General features: G+C 43.7%; 1 protein-coding gene across 3 annotated transcripts in view; it reads left to right on the plus strand.

Moving 5' to 3' along the window:
- The window catches only part of LOC149467500 (suppressor of cytokine signaling 3-like), a 243,333-nt gene that overhangs the window by 167,666 nt on the left and 57,686 nt on the right, over nucleotides 1-17,981 (plus strand). Inside the window, exon 3 of one of the 3 annotated variants that reach the window (XR_016311923.1) lies at nucleotides 3,565-3,765. The exons of the other annotated variants lie outside the window; for them this stretch is intronic. The gene's annotated coding sequence lies outside the window, so the exon portion shown is untranslated. Of the gene's footprint in view, nucleotides 1-3,564; nucleotides 3,766-17,981 lie in introns of those variants that run through there. 3 annotated transcript variants of the gene reach the window in all.

Raw genomic sequence — 17,981 nt, forward strand, 5'->3', positions numbered from 1 at the left:
AGCTGTGTGTGGGGAACTGTGTCAAACGTTTTGACAAAATCCAACTAAACTATATCCACTTAACTATAGCCACTTTTTTGTGTAAGTTTTTTCTTACATCATAAACAGAAATCAAATTTGTTTGAGTACGTCAGTTTCTCATGAATACATTCTGATTATTGTTTAAAGTATTATTTCCTAGCAAAAACTCCTCTGCGATCTTTTAATAAATTCTCAAGTATCTTCCCAACTATAGAAGTTAAACTAACAGGTCTGTAGTAACTTGGTAAAGACTTTGATCACTATTTTAAATATAGGCACAACATTGGCCTTACGCTAATTAAGTGGTAGTATGCCAGTCTTTCTGAAAATAAGAAACAATGGCTTTTATATAACAGAGCTCAACTCTTTGAGGACCCTTGCTTGTAAGCAGGTGTGAATATAAGTTCCAGGTGTTATATTAATCTTTATTTTGTCTAATTGTCTCTGGACCATGTCAATTTTAAGCCATTGTGGATCATTTGGGGCAATACTGTCCCCATTTCATATCAATACTAGCCCCATTAAGGAGCTCCCCCATGATCCTTTGTATACACAGAGCTAAAGAAGGTGTTTAATACAATCCCTTCTCTTTATCTCCAGTCACCCACTCTAGATTTTTAAAGGGGCCTACCTGTTCAGACCTGACCTTTTTACTGTTAATATACTTGAAGATTTTTTTCTGGGGGGGGGGGGGGTTGTCCTACTTCGTATGGCAACCTGACATTCATTTTCAATTTTTGCAGCCTGATTTCCTTTTTTTACATATTCTGTTATATTCTTTGTAACTATTAAATGATGGCAGTGTTCCTCCATTTTTATATTTAATACATTCTCTCTTCTTATAATATAAATAAATAAATTATATATATATATATATATATATATATATATATATATATATATATGTGTGTGTGTGTGTGTATGTACAGTATCTCACAGAAGTGAGTAGAACCCTCACATTTTGGTAAATATTTGATTCTATCTTTTCATGTGACAACACTGAAGAAATGTCACTTTGCTACAATGTAAAGTAGTGAGTGTACAGCTTGTAAACCAGTGTAAATTTGCTGTCCCCTCAATATTACTCTACACACAGCCATTAATGTCTTAACCGCTGGCAACAAAAGTGAGTACACCCCTAAGTGAAAATTTCCAAATTGGGCCCAAAGTGTCAATATTTTGTGTGGCCACCATTATTTTCCAGCACTCCTTAACCCTCTTGGGCATGGAGTTCACCAGACCTTCACAGGTTGCCACTGGAGTCCTCTTCCACTCCTGCATGATGACATCACGAAGCTGGTGGATGTTGGAGACCTTGTGCTCCTCCACCTTCCGTTTGAGGATGCCCCACAGATGCTCAATAGGGTTTGGAGACATGCTTGGCCAGTCCATCACCTTTATCCTCAGCTTCTTTAGCAAGACAGTGGTCGTCTTGGAGGTGTGTTTGGGGTCATTATCATGTTGGAATACTGCCCTGTGGCCCAGTCTCCGAAGGGAGGGGATCATGCTCTGCTTCAGTATGTCACAGTACATGTTGGCATTCATAGTTCCCTCAATGAACTGTAGCTCCCCAGTGCCAGCAGCACTCATGCAGCCCCAGACCATGACACTCCCACCACCATGCTTGACTGTAGGCAAGACACACTTGTCTTTGTACTCCTCACCTGGTTGCCGCCACACATGCTTGACACCATCTGAACTAAATAAGTTTTAATCTTGGTCTCATCAGACCACAGGACATGATTCCAGTAATCCATGTCCTTAGTCTGCTTTTCTTCAGATAACTGTATGCAGGCTTTCTTGTGCATCATCTTTAGAAGAGGCTTCCTTCTGGGACGAAAGCCATGCAGATCAATTTGATGCAGTGTGCTGCGTATGGCCTGAGCACTGACAGGCTGACCCCCTACCCCTTCAACCTCTGAAGCAATGCTGGCAGCACTCATACATTTATTTCCCAAAGACAACCTCTGGATATGACTCTGAGCACGTACACTCAACTTCTTTAGTCAGCCATGGAGATGCATGTTCTAAGCGGGACCTGTTCTGTTAAACTGCTCTATGGTCTTGGCCACCATGCTGCAGCTCAGTTTCAGGCTCTTAGCAATCTTATAGCGTAGGCCATCTTTATGTAGAGCAACAATTCTTTTTTTTAGATCCTCAGAGTTTTTTGCCATGTTGAACTTCCAGTGACCAGTATGAGAGAGTGAGAACGATAACACCAAATTTAACACACCTCCTCCCCATTCACACCTGAGACCTTGTAACAGTAACGAGTCACATGACACTGGGGAGGGAAAATGGCTAATTGGGTCCAATTTGGACATTTTCACTTAGAGGTGTACTCACTTTTGTTGCCAGTGGTTTAGACATTAATGGCTGTGTGTTGAGTTATTTTGAGGGGGCAGCAAATTTACACTGTTATACAAGCTGTACACCCACTACTTTACATTGTAGAAAAGTTTCATTTCTTCAGTGTTTCCAAATGAAAAGATATAATAAAATATTTACAAAAATGTGAATGGTGTACTCACTTCTGTGAGATGCTGTGTGTATGTATATATATATATATATATATATATATATATATAAATTATATCTCTATGTTAACTTTGGCTGTGAGCCACATAGTGCGTAGAAAGCTTCATGGAATGGTTTTCCAGCTGCAGCCAAGCCCTACATCACCAAGTGCAATGCAAAGCATCGGATGCAGTAGTGTAAACTATGCCACCACGGGACTCTAGAGCAGTGAAGACGTGTTCTCTGGAGTGAGAATAATGCTTCTCTGTCTGGCAATCTGATGGACGTGTCTTGGTTTGGCATTGCCAGGAGAACGGTACCCTTCCATTGTGCCAAGTGTAAAGTTTGGTGGAGGGGGGATTATGGTGTGGGATTGTTTTTCAGGGGTTGGACTTGACCCCTTAGTTCCAGTGAAGGGAATTCTTCCAAGACAACCAGACATTTTGGACATTTTCATGCTCCTAACTTTGTGGGAACAGTTTGGGGATGGCGCCTTCCTTTTACAACATGACTGCACACCAGTGCACAAAGCATGGTCCATAAAGACATGGATGAGTGAGTTTGGGGTGGAGAAACTTGACTGGCCTGCACAAATCCTGACCCCAATCCAATAGAACACCTTTGTGATGAAATAGAGTGGAGACTGCGAGCCAGGCCGCCTTGTCGACATCAGTTTCCAACCTCACAAATGAGCTTCTGGAAGAATGGTCAAGCATTCCCATAGACACGCTCCTAAACCTTGTGGACAGCCTTCCCAGAATAGTTGAAGCTGTTATAGCTGCAAAGGGTGGGCCAATATTGAACCCTTTGAACTAAGACTGGGCCATTAAAGTTCATGTGTGTGTAAAGACAGGCGTCCCAATAATTTTGGCAGTATAGTGTATTTTGCAATGTGTTTGTATACAGTCAATTTGAAACATTCCCATTTTTATGTTCTTCAATGACAACATTCTCTTGCAGTCTAAGCCTTCAGCCTTGCGAAAATTTGCTGTTTTAAAATTAAGTGTTTTTTTTTTATCTTTCCAGTATGCGCTTGTTGTTTTACAGCTACCATTAAATGAAATCATGCTACCCAGATGTTCCTTTAATTGAACTTGTGAAGAATGAAGCAAAGATTCAGCAATACCAATTAAATCATAGTTCTCTTCATGCACCAAAGCTTCCTAATCTCCTATTTTGCTTGGCAGATTTCTGGCATTGGAGAATAAACACTTTAATTCAGTGTCACATTTTGCTCTTGTGTTTTGCATATGTTTACAAATAGTACCATAATTTCCAGTGGTTGTTTGTAGTATGGGAATCTTATCACCTGCCATAACCCTCCCCCCATCAACAATCCATCCTCTATTAATGTCTGACTGACCGGATATTTTACTCAACCACTCATTACAACCAAAGTATCCAGAATACCATCTCTGAAAGCAGAACACATTGAACTTTGAAGAAAATGGGCTACAGCAGCAGAAGACCACACCGGATACCACTCCTGTCAGCTAAGAACAGGAAACGGAGGCTACAATTCGCACAGGTTCACGAAAATTGAACAATAGAAGATTGGAAAAATGTTGCCTGGTCTGATGATACTCGATTTCAGCTGCGACATTCAGATGGTAGGGTCAGAGTTTGGTGTAAAGATGAAAGCATGGATCCATCCTGCCTTGTAACAACGGTTCAGGCTGATGCTGGTGTAATCAAATGGGGTTATATTTTCTTGGCACACTTTGGGCCCCTTACTATCAATTGAGCATCGTTTAACGCCACAGCCTACCTGAGTATTGTTGCTGACCATGTCCATCCCTTTGACTACAGTATACCCATCTTCTGATGGCTACTTCCAGCAGGATAATGCACCATGTCACAAAGCTCAAATCATCTCAAACTGGTTTCTTGAACACGACAATGAGCTCACTGTACTAAAATGGCTCTACATTCACCAGATCTCAATCCAATAGTGCACCTTTGGGATGTGGTGGAATGAGAGATTTGCATCATGGATGTGCAGCTGACATCTGCAGCAACTGCATGATGCTATCATGTCAATATGGACCAAAATTTCTGAGGAATGTTTCCAAAACCTTTTTGAATCCATGCCACAAAAAACCTGTAGAGTGTGTGTGTGTGTGTATGTATGTATGTATGTACAGTTGTGTTCAAAATAATAGCAGTCAGACATCACTAACCTGATCAATCACTGTGTTTGGAAAAATGATATTTCTACATGGCAAATAATTTACTAGCTTGTGTAGTAGAGTAATAGAAATCCAACAGACCCAACAGTCATGACATGCATGCTGCTGATTCTGTGTAATTGAATCACTAATTGAAAGGGGCATGTTCAAAATAATAGCAGTGTGGAGTTCTATTAGTGAGGTCATTCATTCTTTGAAAAACAGGTGGCAATTATTGCCCTTATTTAAAGAAGGAAGGCAACAAATGTTGTACATGCAGGTTACAGTGCATTTCTCTCTGAAATTCTGAGGAAAATGGGTTGTTCCAGACATTGTTCAGAAGAACAGCGTACCTTGACTAAAAAGTTGATTGGAGAGGGGAAAACATATAAAGAAGTGCAGAAAATGATAGGCTGCTCAGCTAAAATGATCGCAAATGCTTTAAAATGGCAACCAAAACCTGAAAGACGTGGAAGAAAGCAAAAAACTACCATTCAAATGGATAGAAGAATAGCCAAAATGGCAAGGACTGAGCCAACAATCAGCTCCAGGAAGATCAAAGAAGCAAAGTCCCACTTTAGAAAAAAAGACGTGCTGAAGAGGTTAAAATTTGCCAAAGAGGACATTGACTGTCCTAAAGAGAAATGGCGCAACATTTTGTGGACTGATGAAAGTAAGATTGTTCTTTTTGGGTCTAGTGGCCGGAGACAGTTTGTCAGATGACCCCCAAACACTGAATTCAAGCCACAGTACACTGTGAAGACAGTGAAGCATGGCTGCGCAAGCATCATGATATGGGGATGTTTCTCATACTACGGTGTTGGGCCTATTTATCGCATACCAGGGATCATGGATCAGTTTGAATACATCAGAATACTTGAAGAGGTCATGCTGCCTTATGTTGAAGAGGAAATGCCCTTGAAATGGGTGTTCCAACAAGACAACAACCCCAAACACACCAGTAAACGTGCAACATCTTGGTTCCAGACCAACAAGGTTGACGTTATGGATTGGCGAGCCCAATCCCCGGATCTTAATCCAATAGAAAACTTGTGGGGTGACATAAAAAATGCAGTTTCTGAGGCAAAACCAAGAAATAGAGAAGAACTGTGGAATGTAGTCCAATCATCCTGGGCTGGAATACCTGTTCACAGGTGCCAGAAGTTAGTTGACTCTATGCAACACAGATGTACAGCAGTTCTCAGAAACAGTGGTTATACAACTAAATATTAATTAAGTGATTCAAAGGAAAGCAAAATCTTCATACATTTTTCAGTTTATATACACCGTGTTCCAAATTATTATGCAAATGATATTTTTCTCATTTACCTAAATAATTGATGTAAATAACAATCAGCATAATTCTCGTGCTATCAACTATTAAGAGTACAAATCAAATTTTACTGAACAAACCTCCTAATGATAACAGTATTTTTGTTAAATATAAAAAACTTACAATGCACTGTTCCAAATTATTACGCACAGTAAGTTTCAAAACACTTTATAGGTTGTAAAGTACTGAAAATTGTCATTTGTTGTGTTTGCAGCATATTTACTGAAATCAAAAGCTATTTCAATCAAACTTTTAACAACATTTTAACTTTTTAAACATTTTAACAGGTCACGTTACATTGTAACATAGGACCCCTTATTTGATACAGTTGCAAGAAAAAGTATGTGAACCCCTTGGGATTATGTGGAGTTTTGCATGAATTGGGCATAAAATGTGCTGTGAAAGTCATCTAAGTCACAACAATAGAAGAACACAGTCTGCTGAACATAATACTACACAAACATTAGATGTTGCCATGGTTTAATTGCACATAACATGTAAACATTCACAGTGCAGGGAGGAAAAAGTATGTGAGGCCCTAGCTTAATGACTTCTCCCAGAGCTAATTGGAGCCAAGAGTGAGCAAACCTTGACTCCAATCAGTGTGATGATTTTGGATGTGTTGCTGACAGCTGTCCTGCCCTTAAAAAGCACACATCTGTTTTGGGTTTACTGGTTTCAAGAAGCACTGTCTGATGTGAACCATGCCTCGCAGAAAAGAGCTCTCAGAAGACCTACGATCAAGAATTGTTGACTTACATGAAGCTGGAAAGGTTTACAAAAGTATCTCCGAAAGCCTTGATGTTCATGTGTCCACGGTAAGACAGACTGTCTACAAATGGAGAAAGTTTAGCACTGTTGCTACTCTCCCTAGGCGTGGTCGTCCTGTAAAAATGACTGCAAGAGCACATCACAGAATGCTGCATGAGGTAAAGAAAAATCCCAGAATGTCAGCTAAAGACCTACAGAAATCTCTGGCACATGCTAACATTTTTGCTAACATTTTTGACATGCTGACATGTTTTCATGTGTACTCCTGAACGCCCGATCGGTGTGCAACAAGCTTACCGCCATCCACGACCTCTTTGTTTCCCGCTCCCTTAACCTCCTAGCGATTACGGAAACCTGGATCCAGCCCACTGACTCTACCTCCCCTGCTGCACTCTCCTACAGAGGTCTCACCTGGACCCACTCACCCAGTCCCAACGGTCGTAAAGGTGGTGGGGTTGGTCTGCTCCTGTCACCGTACAGCACCTTCCGAGTCCTCCCAAACCCCCCCTCCCTATCCTTCTCCTCCTTCGAGGCCCACTGCGTTCGACTATTCTCCCCAACCCCCCTGAAGATTGCTGTGATATACCGGCCTCCTGGATCCATATCCCGCTTCCTGGATTACTTTTCCTCCTGGCTACCCTTCTTCCTCTCCACTGAGCTACCCACCATCATCCTTGGGGATTTCAACATCCCTGTCAACCTCGACAACCCAGCCACATCCCATCTCCTCCACTTAACCTCCTCCTTTGCACTTGCACAGTGCATACAATCCACCACCCACTCTGACGGTAATATCCTTAATCTTGTCTTCTCCAACCGCTGCGCTCCCCACAACCTCACTAACACCCCTTCCCTCTCTCTGACCACAACCTGATTACCTTCTCTATCTCCTTGTCCTTCAACGCCTACCCCTCCAAATGTCACACTACTACCAGCCGTAACCTTCGCAACCTTAACCCTGCCCCCCTCCACTCTGCAGCTGATCAACTCCACGACAGCATCCTCCCCCTGTCCTGCCCTGACCTGGCTATGACTGCTTACAACAACGCGCTGTCAACAGCCCTTGACTCACTAGCGCCTTTAACCGCACGCAACATCAGACCCCAACCGCTCCAGCCCTGGCAGACTGATCACACCAAAACCCTCAAATGACACAGTCGTGCCCTGGAGCGACAATGGCACAAAACCAAATCCCAACAAGCCTTCACCCGCTACAAATCAGCCTTTCACACCTACACCTCCTCCCTCCACGCAGCCAAACAAGCCTACTTCCTGACCCTCATCAAGGCCCTCTCCTCCAATCCTCGCCAACTCTTCTCCACCTTCAACTCTCTACTCTCGCCACCCCCACCTCCACCCAGCACCTCACTCACTGCCCTTGAGATTGCCAATCACTTCAAAAACAAGATTGACACAATTTGCAAGGACATCAACGCAACTCACACGCCCCCTCTAAACCTGTCCCCTCTCACACAGCCACCCCCTCATCCCCCCTCTCCCTCGACATAACCCGCAGGGACTTCTTCGCTGCTCAAACTCCCTCCAACCCCGTTCCCCCTCACTCAGCTACCCCCTCATCACCCCTCTCCCATGGCCCCACCACTGCTTTGATCTCCACTTCCACCCCACCCTTCATTCCTCATACTGAAGCCCCCCCAACACTTCACACCTTTGACCTTACTACCATCCAGGATGTCTCCAAGATCCTCTCTGATGCCCACCTTACCACCTGCCCCCTCGACCCTATCCCCTCACAACTCCTATGACCTCCCTCCCCCTCCATCCTACGCTCCCTCACCTACATCTTTAATCTCTCCCTCTCCTCCGGCACTTTCCCCTCCCCTCTGAAACATGCACACATCACCCCCATACTTAAAAAGCCCTCCCTGGACCCCAATGACCCAAACAACCTCAGACCCATCTCCCTGCTCCCATTTACATCCAAACTCCTCGAGCGCCTAGTCTACACCCGCCTATGCTCTCACCTCAATGACAACAACCTCCTCGACCCCCTACAGTTCAGCCTCCGTCCCCTACACTCCACCGAATCTTCCTTACTCAAACTCTCCAACGACCTGCTAACCACCAAAGCTAATGGCCACTATTCAGTGCTCCTACTCCTTGACCTCTCTGTGGCCTTCGACACAGTCGACCACCCCCTCCTCCTCAAAAAACTACACTCCCTCGGCCTCAGAGATTCTGCTCTCTCCTGGCTCTCATCCTACCTGTCACAACGCTCTTTCAGCGTTACCTATAATGCTACCACCTCCCCCTCACTCCCCCTCTCTGTTGGGGTCCCTCAAGGCTCCGTCCGTGGGCCCCTTCTCTTCTCCATCTACACCTCCTCCCTTGGCCAACTCATACACTCTCACGGCTTCAACTACCACCTATATGCTGACGACACACAAATCTATCTCTCAACCCCCCACCTCACCCCCTCAGTCTCTGCCCGAATCACACACCTACCGAGTGACATATCTGACTGGATGTCACTCCACTTCCTTAAACTGAACCTCTCCAAGACTGAGTTTCTTGTCTTCCCCCCCAGCCCGGACACTACCCCCCATTGACTTCTCCATCATGTCCAACAACACCACCATCAAACCCGCCCCGCAGGCCAGAGTACTTGGTGTCATTCTGGACTCCAACCTATCCTTCCAGCCCCAAGTCCAATCTTTAACAAGCTCGTGCAGACTCCACCTCCGCAACATCGCCAAAATACGCACGTTCCTAACCCCAGAAACCACTAAACAGCTCATCCACTCCCTCATCATATCACGACTCGATTACTGCAACTCCCTCCTTACTGGCCTGCCTCGCCGCTGGGTATCCCCGCTTCAGTCAATCCTGAATACGGCAGCCAGACTCATTCACCTTTCCAACCGCTCCATCTCCGCCACCCCCCTTTGCCAATCCCTCCACTGGCTTCCGATTGCGCAACGGATCAAATTCAAAATCCTAACACTGACGTACAAAGCCATCCACCACACTGCCCCGAACTACATCACTGACCTAATATCCAAGTACCACCCAACACGCACACTCCGCTCCTCACAAGACCTCCTTCTCTCTAGTTCCCTGGTCTCCTCCTCCCATGCCCGCCTCCAGGACTTCTTCAGGGTGTCACCCATCCTCTAGAACTCCCTGCCCCAACCCATCAGATTATCACCTACTCTCCTCTCCTTTAGGCGCACCCTGAAAACCCATCTCTTCAGGGAAGCCTACCCCACCCCCTGTTAACTTGCCGACCTCCTCCACTCTTCCTACCACTCCATCCCCCACAGCTATCTCCTCCTGTGCCACCACCCCCTCCCTCCTAGATTGTAAGCTCGAAACAGCAGGGCCCTCAATCCCCTCATGTTTTGCATTGTATCCTTATTGTTCTGTCACACGTTCTGTCCCCCTTTGTAATGTACAGTGCTGAGCGAACTATCGGCGCTTTATAAATACTGTATAATAATAATAATAATCTACATGGGAGGACACCACGGAGGAAGCCATTGCTGTCCAAAAAGAATATTGTAGCACGTTTGAAGCTTGCAAAAGAGCACCTGGATGTTCCACAGCACTACTGGCAAAATATACTGTGGACAGATGAAACCAAGATTGAGTTGTTTGGGAAGAACACACAACACTATCTGTGGAGAAAAAAAGGCACAGCACACCAACATCAAAACCTCATCCCCACTGTAAAACATGGCGGAGGGAGCATCATGGTTTGGGGCTGCTTTGCTGCCTCAGGGCCTGGACGCATTGTTGTCATTGATGGGAAAATTAATTCCAGAGTTTATCAAGATATTTTGCAGGAAAACGTACGACCACCTGTCCGCCAACTGAAGCTCCGCAGAGGATGGGTGATGCAACAGGACAATGACCCAAAGCATACAAGTAATTCAACAAACCAATGGCTGCAACAGCACAGAATACGCCTTCTGGAGTGGCCCAGTCAGAGTCCTGACCTCGAAATGCTGTGGCATGACCTTAAGAGAGCGATTCAAACCAGACATCCCAAGAATATTGCTACACTGAAACAGTTTTGTGAAGAGGAGTGGTCCAAAATTACTCCAGATTGTTGTGCAGGTCTGATCTGCAACTACAGGAAACGTTTGGTTGAGGTTATTGCTGCCAAAGGAGGGTCAACCAGTTATTAAGTCCAAAGGTTCACATACTTTTTCCTCCCTGCACTGTGAATGTTTGCATGTTATGTGCAATTAAACCATGGCAACATCTAATGTTTGTGTAGTATTATGTTCAGCAGACTGTGTTCTTCTATTGTTGTGACTTAGAGTTCACAGCACATTTTATGCCCAATTCATGCAAAACTCCACGTAATCCCAAGGGGTTCACATACTTTTTCTTGCAACTGTAGCAGCTTCACAAGTCTTGCATCCATTGAACTTGTGAGTTTTTGGACAGTTTCTGCTTGAATTTGTTTGCAAGATGTCACAATAGCCTCATAGAGCTGCTGTTTGGATGTAAACTGCCTCCTACCCTCATCGATCTTTTGCTTGAGGATGCTCCAAAGGTTCTCAATAGGATTGAGGTCAGGGGAGGATGGAGGCCACACCATGACTTTCTCTCCTTTTATCCCCATAACAGCCATTGATGCAGAGGTATTCTTTGCAGCATGAGATGGTGCATTGTCATGCATGAAGATGATTTTATTACGGAAAGCATAGTTCTTCCTTCTGTACCAGGGAAGAAAGTGGTCAGTCATAAACTCCACATACTTTGCAGAGGTCATCTTTACACCTTCGGGGACCCTAAAGGGGCCGCCCAGCTCTGTTGCCATGATTCCGGCCCAAAACATGACTCCACCACCGCCTTGCTGATGTCGCAGCCTTGTTGGAACAGGGTGGCAGTCCACCAACCATCCACTACTCTATCCATCTGGACCATCCAGGGTTGCACGGCACTCATCAGTGCACAGGACTGTTTGAAAATTAGTCTTCATGCATTTTTCTGCCCAATGCAGCCGTTTCTGCTTGTGAGCATTGGTTATTGGTGGCCAAATAGAAGGTTTATGCACAGTTGCAAGACTCTGGAGGACTCTACACCTTAATGTCCGTGGGACTCCAGAAGCACCAGCAGCTTCAAATATCTGTTTGCTGCTATGTAATGGTATTTTAGCAGCTGCTGTCTTGATCCGATGCATGGATCTGGCAGAAATCTTCCTCAATGTGCCTTTATCTGCACAAACCCGTCTGTGCTCTGAATCAGCCACAAATCTCTTAATAGTGCGATGATCACGCTTAGGTTTTCGTGAAATATCTAATGTTTTCATACCTCGTCCAAGGCATTGAACTATTTCACTCTTTTCGGCAGCAGAGAGATCCTTTTTCTTCCCCATATTGCTTGAAAATGGTGCTCTGCTTAATAATGTGGAACACCCTTCTTTAATAGTTTTTCCTTAATTTGGGCTTACCTGCCAATCTAATTATCACAGGTGTCCGAGATTGTTTTCAGTGATCAAAAGAGCCCTGAGACACAATGCCATCCATGAGTTAAACTGAAAAACAAAATATTTAATCTTTGTGACACTAAAATAGAATTTGCATAATAATTTGGAAAGCGGTGTAGTGAATGTTTGAGTTTGTAAAGAAGAATACAAACACTGCTATTTTTTTTGAACAGTCTAATATTCACTTTTCTTCAATTTTTTAGAGGAACAACACAAATTTGATATATTGTTCTTCATGTTTTGATTTGGAATAGAATGTGTAGTGTTCCCAATGCATTTGTGTGTATGGAAATAAAAGCTATTAGGATTTTGAGCTTTATTTACTTTTTTCAACATTGCTATTATTTTGAACACAACTGTATATCTCTCTCCTGTGATTTTATTAAACACTCTCCTCTTATCTTTTTCCAGGAAACAATTTAATTATTCTCTTTTGTTTATTACCCTCTGCATGATCTCTTTTGTTACTTTATTTTTATGTATCTGTTCTAAGTCACGGAGTTCATTAAGTGTATTTATTTTTTGTCTTCTTTCCCTCTTCTTCTTTGTACCTATTGCTATTAGAATTCCTCTGATGTATGCCTTATGAGCTTTCCACACCGTTGCCACAGACACTTCCTCAGAATCATTTTCCACAAAAAAATTGCTCTATTTCCTTCTTACCTTTCTGCTCCGTCTTTTGATCATGAAGAAGTGACGAATTTAACCTCCATGTTTTCCCTCCTCTCAGCTCATTTCCCCATAATAGTTGCATTGTGACAGGAGCGTGATCAGAGATCGACATAACTTCTATATCTACTTTAACCAATGACTCAATAAGTCGATGGTCCAACAATATGTAATCCAATCATGAATACATCTTGTGTGCATGAGAGTAAAACGTATAATCTCTATCCTTCGTGTGCATAATTCTCCATATATCTACAAGTTGACATTGGTGTATCATTTTTTCTTAAGGATTTCAAAAACCTACTACCATCTCTCTGCACATGATACGTCATATCCATATGTGGATCCATACAGAGGTTAAAGTCTCCTGCCACAATCAAATTTCCTTTTTTGAAATCCATTAATTTCCTCAAGATATGTTTTAGGAATACCTCCGGTTTCTTATTCGGGCAATAGATATTTGCTAATGTGCATTCTATTTCCTGTAATTTCCGTTTCAAAAACAGGAATCTCCCTTCTGGATCTATCAATTTCTCTTCCAGCTTAAACCTTCTATTTTTCGCAAAACCTATTACCACACCCTTTGCACATTTAATTGGGGAATCTGCATAAAACCATTTAGAATAGTATCTGGACTGTAAGTTCACATTTGTATCTTGTACTAGGTGTGTCTCTTGTAAAAAAAAACCACAGAAGAGAGTCTATACTGAATTTCTTTGAGAATTCTAAATGTCTTCCTGGGACTATTTAATCCTCTAACATTATAGGTCACAAAGTGAATCTCTTCCTTTCTTCCACTTTTCTCTCCTCATTTCATCCTCCTTCTACCATCTTCTCTCTCTCCCACTCTCCACCATCTCTTACCCTTTCTTTCCTGGGATACATCCAAACAAATATTCCTCCTACACTCCCAAAAAGTCTTAGGCTGTTTACTCCCTCCCCATACCCTTCTCCCACCCACCCATTCTCCCCACCGATTCCCCCACCTTCCATTCCCACCCCCTCCCTTTTTAGGCATATATTTTGCCTATGAATCATTTGTGGTTATGATCCCACCCTTGATTCTACTTTGGGGTAAAACTCTGGGTATGCACACCTCATCCTGTTTACCCTCCCCCGGCTTCCCGCCTTAATACATACTAAACAAGAAAAAAGGGAGAAAAAAAAACCCAAGAAGAAGAAGGGGACACTGAAGAGAGATAAAAAAGGGAAAGGGAAAGAGAAAATGGGAGAGAAAAAAGGAGAGAGGGGGAAAGGTTGAAGACAAGGGAGAGGTCCACAGAGAAAAAAAAAAAGAAAAAAAACCCCAGCAACCTTGCCCTCCTCTCCCCCACTGCCCCCCCCCCATCACCCTCCTAAGCTATCTACCACCTCTCCTTCTCCATATTCCTCCTCTCCTCCACTTCCACCCAGGAATATCTAAATTCTGCAGCTGAAGTCTCTCACAGAAGTCTCTCAGTTTTTCAAAAAACTTTAATCTTGCAGAGCGTCCATTTTTCCACCTGATTAAACATGCTGGAAACCCCCAGCTATATTGAACGTTCTGCTTCTTCATTTGTTCTACTAATGGTTTGAAGATTTTCTTAACAGTGTCTCTGCTGCAAGATCTGCAAAGATCTGTATATTTATTTCTCCATATTTTATAGCGACTTTTCCTTTCATCCACTTCCATATCTCTTCTTTGTCACAATAATAATGAAGTTTAACAATAACATCTCTCGATTTTCCTTTTATACCTTCTTGATATAATCTTCCTATTCTATACACCCCATCAATTTTATAGGGTTCTGCTACAGATCTGTCCATTATTGTATTTAACATCTTCTTTATTGTTTCCCTCAAATCTTCTCCTTGTGAGATCTCAGGGATACCTCGGATCCTCACGTTGCATCTTCTGTTCCTATTTTCCCGATCTTGTAATTTATATAGCAGATTTCTTTGTTCTTTTTTCATTTCCACCATTTGCTTTTCTAAAATCTGTATCACTTGGGAATGTTTATATATTTTTTCTTCCATCTCCTCCACTCTTGACAATACCTGCTCCAAGTCTTTATGTAACTTTGCCATCTCTTGTTTTATAGATTTTCCCAAGCCTTTAAACATTTCTGCTAATTCTGATTTAGTTGGCAGGTGTGAATCTTGATCTGTCAGATTCTCCAACACACCTATTTTCTCAGTATCTGCTTCTTCTACATTCTGACTAATATTAGAAATTCCCAGGGATAATCTGGAATTCTCACCACTGCTGTTTTCTATCACGCTCTTTTTGTTTATTTCTCTCTGCCTCTCAGGAGTCTGTTTATCCTGCCCTGGGATATATTTTTTAATTGAGTTTGATGGCTGGGCCTTTGACCCTCCACTTTTTTGTTCCTTTATTCTTCATTTTAATAATTTCCAATTTCCCAGGAATTCAAGGGTCAACTCCTCCAGCAAAATGTTCTCCTTTTATCTTGCCTTCTCTCCTCTTCTCCTCTTTTAAAATGTCCTTATCTTCTTTCTGCCCCTCTCCCTCATTAACCTCCTTGTGTGAAATAATTATTATTTATTATTATTATACAGTATTTATATAGCACAAACAGTTTGCTCAGTGCTGTACATTATAATGGGAGACAGTACACAAGACAGTACAGTTACAATACAATACATGAGGGGTTTGAGGGCCCTGCTCCTTGAAGCTTACAATCTAGGAGGGAGGGGAGAGTGGTACAGGAGGAAATAGCTGTGGGGGATGGAGTGGTGGGAAGAGTGGAGGAGATCAGCAATTAGGTGAGGGCAGGATAGGCTTCTCTGAAGAGATGGGCTTTCAGGGTGCGCCTAAAGGTGAGGAGGGAAGGTGACAGTCTGATGGATTGGGGTAGGGAGTTCCAGAGGATGGGGAAGCCCTGGAGAAGTCCTGGGGACAGACATGGGAGGACCAGGGAACTGGAGAGTAGGAGGTCTTGTGAGGAGCGGAGAGTGCGTTTTGGGTGGTAGATGGATATCAGGTCGGTGATGTAGTTTGGGGCAGTGTTATGAACAGCTTTGTACGTCAATGTTAATATTTTGAATTTTATGCGTTGGGCAATCGGAAGCCAGTGGAGGGATTGGCAGAGGGGGGTGGCGGATACGGAGCGGTTGGTAAGGTGGACAAGTCTGGAGGCAGAATTCAGGATCGACTGAAGCGGGGATAGCCTGTGTTGGGGTAGGCCGGCAAGGAGGGAGTTACAGTAGTCAAGTCATGATATGATAAGGGAGTGAATGAGTTGTTTTGTAGTTTCAGGATTTAGGAGCGTGTATATTTTGAAAATGTTGCAGAGGTGGAGTCTGCATGAATTTGTCAGCAATTGGGGCTGGAAAGACAGATTGGAGTCTAGAAAGACACCTAGTACTCTGGCTTGCGGGGTGGGGCTGATGGTGGCGTTGTTGGTCGTGATGGAGAGGTCGGGGGGGGGGCGCGGGCTGGGGGGAAAACTAGGAGCTCGGTTTTAGAAAGGTTTAATTAGAGGAAGTGGAGTGACATCCAGTCTGATATGTCATTCAGAAGGCTAGTGATTCGGGCGGAGTCTGAAGGAGTGAGGCGAGGGATAGAGAGATAAATTTGAGTGTCATCAGCATAGAGATGGTAGTTGAAGCCGTGGGAGTGTATCAGTTGACCAAGGGAGGAGGTGTTGCTGGAGAAGAGAAGGGGCCCGAGGACGGAATCTTGGGGGACCCCAACAGAGAGGGGGAGTGAGGGGGAGGTAGCAGCGTTATAGGTAACACTGAAGGAGTGTTGAGATAGATAAATAAAGTTCTTTTCAGATCTTCTAGATGCAAGTCGCTCCATTATCTCTTTGGTGAACCCAAAAGGCAACCCCCATATCTATGTCCATAATTTTACTTCCATCTCCTTTGACACTTTTAACATTTATCGCACTCCATACTCTTCTGCCGCTCTCACTCATCCATTTGCTCTCACTTCTTCTCTTTTGGTGGTGGGGGCGTCTGAGGAACTTCCAAACAGTGGGTGAGGGGTTGCACAGGATGGTCCCTCAGGTCTCAATACCTTTCCAAGGTGGGGTTCTTGTTTAATGTCTCCCTATGGTACAGCTACTGCAGCAGTCCCAGAGAGGGATTAATCACTCTGGAGGTGAGGGAGAGAGGGGAGATCAAAGCTGCATGTCTTCTCATCTCATAGCATAGCATAGACCGGCCAGCAGCTCTCTGTCCCAGAGCTCCTTTGCACCCGGTCACGTGGCCGCCTAGCGTCCTAAGGGCTCCGGCTTCCCAGGACTCTCCTACTCCTCCTGTCCCACGGCTTTAGCCCGCTCCACCGCACCACCCAGCATGCCAGGGTCCATAGGAGCCGGACCAGACACTGAGGCAAGTCCCCCTCTCTGCTTCTTTGTTTCATACAGGACAGCCGGCAGAACAGGAGGGGAGCATGGTGTCGGGAGATCTCACCTCGATCTCCCGTTTGGCGCCATAATCAGGCTCCTCCCCCACCAACTGTGTGTGGGTTCTGTATATGGAGGTTTTCTATTTTCTGTTTATTCTATTTATGTATCTTTTTTTTCTGTTGATTGAACTAGATGAGCTTATATCTTTTTTAAACTTGACCAACTATGTAACATATCTGTAGAGAAAGCAGGAAAATGTGAGGGCCATTTTTTTGAAGAAGTTGTCAAATGGCTGAGAACCCACTGTTTCCAATTGTAAATGTTGGTCACCACTTTCCACCAAGTAAAGTTATAAAGGATATTGTTCAGTCAATTCTTTTGGAAGAACTCTAGAAATTTAACATTAGTACATTTACAAAAGGGACAGCAATTATAAAAGGAAAAAAAAATGACAGAGTTGATTAGTTTGTCGTTGATGTTTTATGCATATAACAAAGTACAAACACCTAAAGGAGGGGAGAGACAGAATCAACAAGGGAAGTCATACAACTAAGTAGATAAAAGGATATTGAACAAATAGGTAAATAATAGTACATTATTGTCAGGGCTCTGTCCTCGGCAGAGATGTTTGGAGACCTGGCACCCTTGCCAGTACCTTGCATGGCCACAGAAGTTTACATCGG

Source organism: Staurois parvus, unplaced genomic scaffold (assembly GCF_062004578.1).
Source record: "Staurois parvus isolate SC_StPar_1 unplaced genomic scaffold, SC_StPar_1.0 ptg000108l, whole genome shotgun sequence".
NCBI lineage: Eukaryota > Metazoa > Chordata > Amphibia > Anura > Ranidae > Staurois > Staurois parvus.